We start from the raw sequence: 9,363 nt of genomic DNA on the forward strand, positions 1-9,363 counted from the left end.
GATGCGAGGCAGGAATCCCGGCTTCTCCCGGCCGGCGCGCAGGAACTGCCTGTATAGGCTCAGGACGTGCTTCTGCAGCTTGCTATGCCGGGCCATGGTGCGCCTGGGGAGCCCTCCCAGGCCACGGGGGGGCCAGCGCCACGAGGCAGGGGCTGGAAGTGAACAGAGGCGGAGATGTTAGAGCAGCATCTCATTCCCAGACGCGCCTGTGCGGGCATTTCCATGCACTTTTCACCCCCACCTGCTTGGGTTACCAGATGGTTTAAAAAAAATACCGAACAGCAGGGGCCGGGGGGGGGGGGGCGGGACTGGCTGGAAGAGAGGGGGTGGGGGAGAACCGGCCGCCGGGAAGCAGGGCTGGCTGGGAGGGGGCTGGAGGGAGCGGGGCTGTCCGGGGGGCAACCAGCCGTCGGGAAGCGGGTCTAGTTGGGTTGAGGACCAAGAGGTGGGGGAACCGGCCGGCAGCGCTGCAGAGATGAACCAGACCCTGGGTCGGATTCATCTTTGGTGGGCCCTGGCTCCTAGACCATAGACACACTCCGCCCCCCACCCCCCCGGAGGCCCTAGGGAAAATGGCACCCCGGCCCTGTGGACATGGTGCCCTCTCTGTTTCCCTTGGCCCCGTAGGCACTAAGCTCCACTCCTGCTGCCCAACTCCTACAAGGCCCGACGGATTTCTCTGTGGCCCCCGACCCAAAAAAGGATCCCCCCAGCCCTGTTTTAGGGGATACAAGGGAGTCTGGCTGGGACGTAAGTGCAAATAACTCTGCTCTTAGCAGCTCTGAACCGATGGGCTCTGCCCTGTGCCCCAACCAAGAACCCTAACATAAGAACGGCAGTACTGGGTAGCCTGTCTGCTGACAGTGGCCAGCACCAGGTGCCCCAAAGAGGGTTGACCAAAGACAATGATCAAGCGATTTGTCTCCTGCCATCCTTCTCCAGCCTTCCACAAACAGAGGCCAGGGACACTATTTCTATCTCTTGGCTAATGGCCTTTTATGGACCTAACCTCCGTGAAATTATCTAGCTTCTCTTTAAATCCTGTTATAGTCCTAGCCTTCACAGTCTCCTCTGGCAAGGAGTTCCACAGGTTGACTACACCCTGTGTGAAGAAGAACTTTCTTTTATTAGTTTTAAACCTGCTACCCATTAACTTCATTTGGTGTCCTCTAGTTCTTCTATTATGGGAACTAATAAATCACTTTTCTTGATTCACCCTCTCCACACCACTCATGTTTTTATAGACCTCTATCATATCCCCCCTCAGTCTCCTCTTTTCTAAACTGAAAAGTCCCATCGCTTTAACCTCTCTTCATATGGGACCCGTTTCAAACCCCTAATCATGTTAGTTGCCCTTTTCTGAACCCTTTCCAAGGCCAAAATATCTTTTTTGAGGTGAGGAGACCACAGCTGTACACAGTATTCAAGATGTGGGCGTACCATAGTTTTATACAGGGGCACCCTGAGTTACCAAACCACATGACACTGCCCATTAAAAACCCACCAGGACTTACCCAGCGTTTATATGCAGAGGTCCCGCACCAGCAGCAATCTGCACTGGACAGGAAACCATCCGCCCAGCACGCGCGGGAAATCACAGGAACCCAGCCTGGACGGTCCGATGCCCCAGCCCTGACAGAAGAAAATCAAGGTGTGCTTGAAGTGCCACGCCCACCATCCCTTGGTCCTCTGGGGCATTCGGCACATCCTGCTGGGTGAAAGGGCCGGTCACAGCTCCAGGGTCTGTCACACTTCAGGGCCTTTGGCAGCCCCTATTCACCGGGGTCAGGCAGATAATCGCCCCGAGCTTTCCCAGCACTTTTCAGCATCAGCTCTCAAAGGGGGGCAGCGTGACCCCCATGGGAGCAGGGGAATGTCAAAGAAGGAATGGGGCGGGGCAGGGGAGGCAGCCACTGGCTTCTCCTAATGCAGTGGTCCCCAACCATTTGAGGTTGCCGGGCGCCAAGGGGTGTGGCTGTTTGCCCGCAGGGCGCCCTGGAGCGGAGCCCCCCATTGCGCACCCGGGGGCGGGGCCCCCCCATAGACACATTCCCAGGGCCGCCCCCCCCCCCACAAGTACCGCATGCCCAGGGCCGGGCCTCCCACCAAGCGCCGCGCGCCCGGGACCGGCGCTCTCCCCCCAAGCACCGCGTGCCCGGGGCCGGCGCACCCTGCAAGCGCCACGCGCCCGGGGCCGGCACTAGCGCTGGCACTCTCCCCCCCCCAAGCACCGCGCGCCCGGGGCCGGCGCTCTCCAAGCGCTGTGCGCCCAGGGCTGGCGCACCCTGCAAGTGCCGCACGCCCGGAGCCTGCGCTCCCCCCATGCGCCACGTGGCCATAGCGCGGGCAGCCAATCTGCGGCGCCCCCGGGGCCGGCGCTCACCGAGCACCATGCGCCCGGGGCCAGCTCCGGCACCGCACATGCGCCACGTGCCCGGGGCCAGGCCAGCCCTGAGCACTTGGCGGGCGCATACAAATGCGGGCACCGTGTTGGGGACCACTGTCCTAATGTTAGCAGTAGGGACACCAAGTTTGGAAGTGAATGGTTAACCAGTAAGCCGGTTATGGTTAACCAGAGGGGGCTGGAGCAGCCCTCCACCAGCCATAGGCAGAGGGCACTCTGGCACGCCACGGGTAGGGTTGCTCAGCAGTCACAGCAGTGTGCCAAGGGGGTAGGTGTGTGGGCTGCTCCAAGCCCATCTTTAACACGTCCTACGTGTCCCATTTAATCGGTTAACTGGTTCAACATATTGTTTAACTGGTTAGCTAATTAAATGAGATTTTACATCCCTGGCACCAAGGTGGCTAAAAGTAGGGTTGAATTGGGACTAGAAATTCCAGGATTTTGACTTTTTTTTCCTGATCACACACAGTTCTGCAAATAAATTCACGTTTTGTTTAGATTTTGACTTTTTTTAAATGTAGTACGGTGGATTACGAAAGATAAACTTTAAAGAGACCAAACAAAGAGTCATTTCAGGAATGGAAAACTACATTTTAATGTTCTGAAATGGTGGAGTTTTCCCCTTCCAAACAAAAGGTCACTAAAATCAGCATTTTCCAATGGAAAAACATCCCCTCAGAAAACTTCCTTCCAGCTCTAGTTAAAACGGACATATTTTGAAGTGTATAATCAACCTCTGGAACTCACTGCAAAAGGATATTAATGATGGTGAAGGAAAGGGGAGGGAATCATAGAATCATAGAGCTGGAAGAGACCTCAGAAGGTCATCAAATCCAGCCCCCTGCTCTAGGCAGGACCAATCCCAACTAAATCAACCCGGCCAGGGCTTTGTCAAGCTGAGACTTAAAGACCCGCTGTGTACAGCCTGTCTGATCCCTTCTGGGGAAGCATGGGTGGGAAGAAAGAATTAGACAGGGTTAGACAAACCCGTAGGTCTTGGTTGACTTCGTCCTGCTTCAGGGCAGGGCGCTAAACTTGGGGACTACTCTAGTCAGACCAACATTTCAATCAATCTTGTCAAGAAACAGGCAAAAAAAAAACCCCAACCCAAACCAGGGAGAAACACGTTCCTTGGTTTGTAAACACAGACACAGAGAACAGCTCCTTCCGTTAGGGGGGGTGGGAATAAAGAAAATAATCCCTCGCCCCCTCCCCTTCCTATTTGGTCCTAAAGGATGAAGATTTGTGCAGGCTGCGGGGGCAGGACTGATACTCAGGGAACGGGGAGCATGGGGGAGAAGGGGGCAGCTTGCTTACAATCCAGGGGCAACCCCGTGTCTCGGGGCTGGCCCAGCAGAGGCGGGATTTCTGCAGCGCAGGGGGACACGAGGTGAAACAAGCAGCGACTCGGCCGATTGGGGCTTGTTATTGTAGGGTCGCATTGATGCAGACACTGGCACCAGCGTCGCCTCCAAGAGCGAGGGGAGTGCGCGGCCTGGTAACCCCGGACGGACCCGGACCAGGAGTCACCGCCCCCCGCCCCTCACCTCCGCCTCCTGCCTGCTCGCAGCTCCCGGGCCCACGGCAGCAGCTGTGCCAGCCGGCTCCGAATGTTGCAACACCAGCAACATTAGCCCTCGCTTCCCATTGGCTGGAGGGCCCCAGGGGCGGGCGCAGGAAAGGGGAAGCTCCGCCCTTCGAGGGCCAGGTGGGCCGGCAGTGGAAGTTGCAAGTCAGCTGGAGGAGAGAGGGGCCCGGCCCGGCCTGCGCACGTGGCTTTCACCGCAGCGCTCACCTGCCCTCACGCCCCACGCTCCTGCTTTTCCCTCCCTGCGTTGTTCGACCCAACCCTCACCCAGGCATCCACCCAGTTCACCCCGATTCTCACCCCTTTTTAAACTTGTTCCTAAGAAACCCCGATCGGTTCCTGGGAAATTCCCAACAACTCTTATCAGTGGTGCCTGTTACATACCAGCTGGGTTTTCCCTTTGATATTTACATACCCCCTGCCTCCTTTTTTCGCCCCTCCCATTTTTTCCTCCCCTGTTCATTTTGGTTCTGGACATACAACACTCCAGTCGTCTGAAGAAGTGGGCTATGCCCAGGAAAGCTCATGATCCCATTGAAACGGTTTGTTAATCTTTAAGGTGACTATATGTTGTGTTTTAAGTTTTTCCTGTTACAGACTCACTCAGCTACCCCTCTGAAACTCGTGGGCTCTGTCTACACTGCAGGCTTCTTGCACAAGAACTGTTTTGCAGAAGAGTTCTTGTGCAAAAGGTCTTCCATACGAGCGCGTCCACACTGCCATGTGCTTTTGCAGAAGAGATGTGCTTTTGCACAAGAGCATCCATGGCAGTGTCGACACTCTCTTGCACAAGAAAGCTCTGATGGCCATTTTAGCCGTAGGGGTTTTTTGCGCAAGAAATTCATGTTGCCTGTCTACACTGCCGCCTTCTGGAAGAGCTCTTGTGCAAGAGGGCTTATTCCTCGTGGGGAGAGGAATAACTCTTCCGGAAGAAGCCCTGTTTGCTGACGCTGTACTGTAATACTTGTGCAAAAACACGCACGCAGTGTAGACACTCTGCAAGTTTTTGCGCAAGAACAGCTGTTCTTGTGCAAAAAGCCTGCAGTGTAGACATAGCCTTAGAGGGGCAACCCCAACAGTCATTACTAACAAGGAGTCCTGTGGCACCTTGAAGATTTATTTGGGCATCAGCTGTTGCGGAGGAAAAGCAGGTCCAAGTGTTTTTTACCCCTGGAAGCGGATGCCCAAATACACGTGTTAGTCTTTAAGGTGGCCCAGGGTGCCTCTGTTTAAACAAGTGGAAGAGAAGGGCCTGTGTGCACCTCATAGGATGCCAGGCTAGACTGAAGATCACAATGGCCCTCTCTGGCCTGGAAGTTAATGAATGGTTACATCTGGCCAGGCTGCCTCTCTTTATGCTTGCATTAACTAACTGGGTTATTTGCAGGTGTTGTACTCAGTCCAGCTGTGTCGGAGCGCCTGCTGCTGGAGGAGAACGCAAAAGTTCTGTTACCTGGTTTGTAAGTCCGGAGCCTTCTCTACTGCATGAGGTACAAGCCACCTGGCTCTTCGCTAAAGTTGCAGAGCCGAGTCACTATCGCTGGATGTGGTCTCCGTGCCCAGAGTCCCCAGAGACCACAAACCAGATAAGATTCAAAATCGCCCAAGCAGATTTTTTGCGTAACAACATGCAATAATAGTTGCCAGCGAACAGACTCAGCGCTGCGCCGCTACACTTTATGGAAGCCGTGGCAATGTCCTAACACCCACTGAGCACCATCCAGTGCCCCCACACAGTCAGCTGGTGAACACCATTTGAGGTGAACTTTTATACATTCCTGATGTATCAGGTTGCTACCCCCTGTTACCTGGTTACCGTCCCTTACCTTGCAGAAGGGGGCTTACTTCATAGTCTTCATACTGTCAACTTACTATCTGTTATGCTGTCAACTTTGACCTGGTCCTGAACATAGGTCGGTATGTACTTTATTTGTGGGAGGTAAATGGTACCAAGATGTTCCTTAGGACAATCCACAGAACTACAGACCGGTCAGCCTCACCTCACTCCCCGGAAAAATCAGGGAGGGGATCCTCAAGGAATCCATTTTGAAGCACTTAGAATAAGGAAAGGGATCAGGAGCAGTCAGCATGGATTCACCAAGGGCAAGTCATGCTTTACGAACCTGATTGCTTTCTATGACGAGGTAACTGGCTCTGTGGACATGGGGAATTCAGTGGATGTGATATACCTGGACTTATTCTTGCCAGCAAGTTAAGGAAGTATGGATTGGATTAATGGACTGTAAGATGGATAGAAATTGGGCTAGACTGTTGGGCTCAATGGGTAGTGATCAACAGCTCGATGTCGGACTGGCGGTCAGTTTCAAGCAGAGTACCTCAAAGACCGGTTCTACGGTCAGTTTTGTTCAACATCTTTATTAATGACTGGATGAGGGGATGGATTGCACCCTCAGCAAGTTTGCCTATGTCACTAAGCTAGGGGGAAAGGTAGATACATTGGACGGTAGGGTATATGGTGCAGAGTGTCCAAGACATATTGGAGGATTGGGCCAAAAGAAATCTGATGAGGTTCAACAAGGACAAGTGCAGAGTCCTGCACTTGAATGGAAGAATCCCAAGAATTGTTATAGGCTGGGACCGACTGGCTAAGTAGCAGTTCTGCAGAAAAGGACCTGGGGGTTACAGTGGATGAGAAGCTGGATATGAGTCAACAGTGTGCCCTTGTAGCCAAGAAGGCTAATGGCATATTAGGGTGCATTAGGAGGAACATTGCCAGCAGATCTAGGGAAGTGATTATTCCCCTTTATTGGGATGTGGTGAGGCCACGTCTGGAGTATTGTGTCCAGTTCTGGGCCCCCCACTACAGGAAGGATGTGGACGCATTGGAGAGGGTCCAGTGGAGGGCAACAAAAATTATTAGGAGGCTGGAGCACATGACTTAGGAGAGGCTGAGGGAGTTGGGCTTGTTTAGTCTGCAGAAGAATGACGGGGGATTTGATAGCAGCCTTTAACTATCTGAAGGGAGGTTCCAAAGAGGATGGAGAGAGGCTGTTCACAGTGGTGACGATGGCAGAACGAGGAGTGATGGTCTCAAGGTGCAGTGGGGGAGGTGTAGGTTGGATATTAGGAAAAACTCTTTCCCTAAGAGAATGGGGAAGCACTGGAATGGGCTAACTAGGGAGATGGTGGAATCTCCATCCCTAGAGGTTTTTAAGTCCTGGTTTGACACAGACCTGGTTGGGATGATTGAGTTGGGATTGGTCCTGCTTTTGGGCAGGGGGCTGCACTCGATGACTCCTGAGGTCTCTTCCAGCCCTGGGATTCTATGATTCTAAGGCAAGGGACTTCTTTTATTTGAGAGCCCCAATTCCTTCAACAGCAGTATAGGTCTAATCCATGGAGCTCCTGAAGAGCAGCTCTGCATCCCTTTCTATGGCAGCCCAACTGTCCTTGGAACTGGTCAGACCAGTGTGACATCCCCCTGTGTAGGCATAATGAGCTAACGTGTCCTTCACTCCCATGCACCAACTTTGCCACTTATCAACTATGTTTTTAATTTGTTCCAAGGGAAAGCTGAATGAAGCCAAAATTAATGAGTGTTTTAACTTGTAACAAAATACAGGACTGTGTAGCACTTTAAAGACTAACAAGATGATTTATTAGATGATGAGCTTTCGTGGGCCAGACCCACTTCCTCAGATCCACTATTTGATCTGAGGAAGTGGGTCTGGCCCACGAAAGCTCATCATCTAATAAACCATCTTGTTAGTCTTTAAAGTGCTACATAGTCCTGGATTTCGTTTCAGCTACACCAGACTAACACGGCTACATTTCTATCACTGTTCTAACTTGTGTTTCTGTTCCCAGGAAATGTTGAAACGGTAGATTCCTAGGGACTGTCAAGTAGAAAGATTGACCCAAATTAGTTACTTGTTTACTTTCTTTGGCTCCACTGGAATCTTACAACAGGGATTAACTAGCTCCATTCATATCTATAATTAACACAAACAAAATCTATGTTTAGTGACAGGTAAGGTTTCCTGAGCACATGTCTAACAATCCAGACATTTAAAATCAGAAGTTAGTGGAAGGAGGCTGAAAAAGGTGAGGCTTTCGAGAGAAAAATTGCCCGAGAAAGGGTTATTTTGAACTCCAATTTACTCTGTATCAACCCATTTTTCCATTAAACCAACCTAAAGTACTATAAATAGGACTCAAAGTTTATGTCCTATGTTTTAGTTTTTGTCATAAACACCACAAGAAAAAAATATAAAGCAAATGGGAAAAAAGGGAGGATGCGAGTTATGAAAAAGCAAACAGTTGATAGGAGAAGCTAAAATTGAAAAAAAAAATCTATAACCAGTAACATAAAGGATAATTAGGAAATGTTTAAATATATCGGGAACAAAAGAAATCAGAGGAATGGTAAAGATCCATTACTGTATAAGGCTGGTCAAATTGCCAATCATGATGAAAAAAAGAAACTTCAGCAACCTGCTTGGAATTTAATGCGTTGAACTACACACAAGCCATAAAGATTGGATGTCTTTCTAAAACATATGTGGTAGCTCAACCGAGGGATGTTAAATTGCGCTTAATCAGCTAATCCAGTAGTTGGTGGAATTTCCATCGACTACTCAATTAGTCAATAAGGGTATGTCTACATTAGCTCGTTAATTTGAGCTAGGTAGGCAAAGCAGGCAACCGGAGTTGTAAATGAAGCCCGGGATTTAAATAGCCCAGGCTTTATTTGCATGTTCCCGTCCGGTCGCCATTTTGAAATTCCACTAGCCCGAAGTAACTGCCGCGCGGCTATAGAATGAGATGTAACAGTTAATTCGAACTAAGGACTTAGTTCGAATTACCGTTTCATTGCCACATGTAGCCGGCAGGAAGGGACCTCGAGAGGTCGAGTCCAGTCCCCTGCCCTCATGGCAGGACCCAGTACTGTCTAGACGAGTGTTTCTTAAACTTTTTAAGACCGAGGAACACCAAACAATTTTTTTTTTTAATGAGGATTTTTTGTTGACTCCTGAGGTCTCTTCCATTTATAGGATTCTATAAATGTGCTTGGTACCTGTGCCTGGACCTTTATGCTTGATCTGGCTTATACTATTTCTCTTTCCTGCCTGCGGTTCCACTGAGCCAAAGTCTTGCTTCCTAGATTTCAGGCCTGTTGCTGTTTTTATGTTACCGGCCTTTATTCGGGCCTGCTGGTTTTATGTTACCAACCCGCAACTTACTACAGAGGCAACTGAGTCCCAAGAAGGAGGAGCAGCTTGTTCAAAAACACAGCAAGCCAGTGGCAGCGCTAGGAATAGGACCCGTATGTCCCAACTCCCTGTCCCCTGCTGTACTAACCAGACCAAAATACTTTGACCACCAGGGTCTGAAGCCCCACAGACAGGGG

Source organism: Pelodiscus sinensis, chromosome 33 (genome assembly GCF_049634645.1).
Source record: "Pelodiscus sinensis isolate JC-2024 chromosome 33, ASM4963464v1, whole genome shotgun sequence".
Lineage (NCBI taxonomy): Eukaryota > Metazoa > Chordata > Testudines > Trionychidae > Pelodiscus > Pelodiscus sinensis.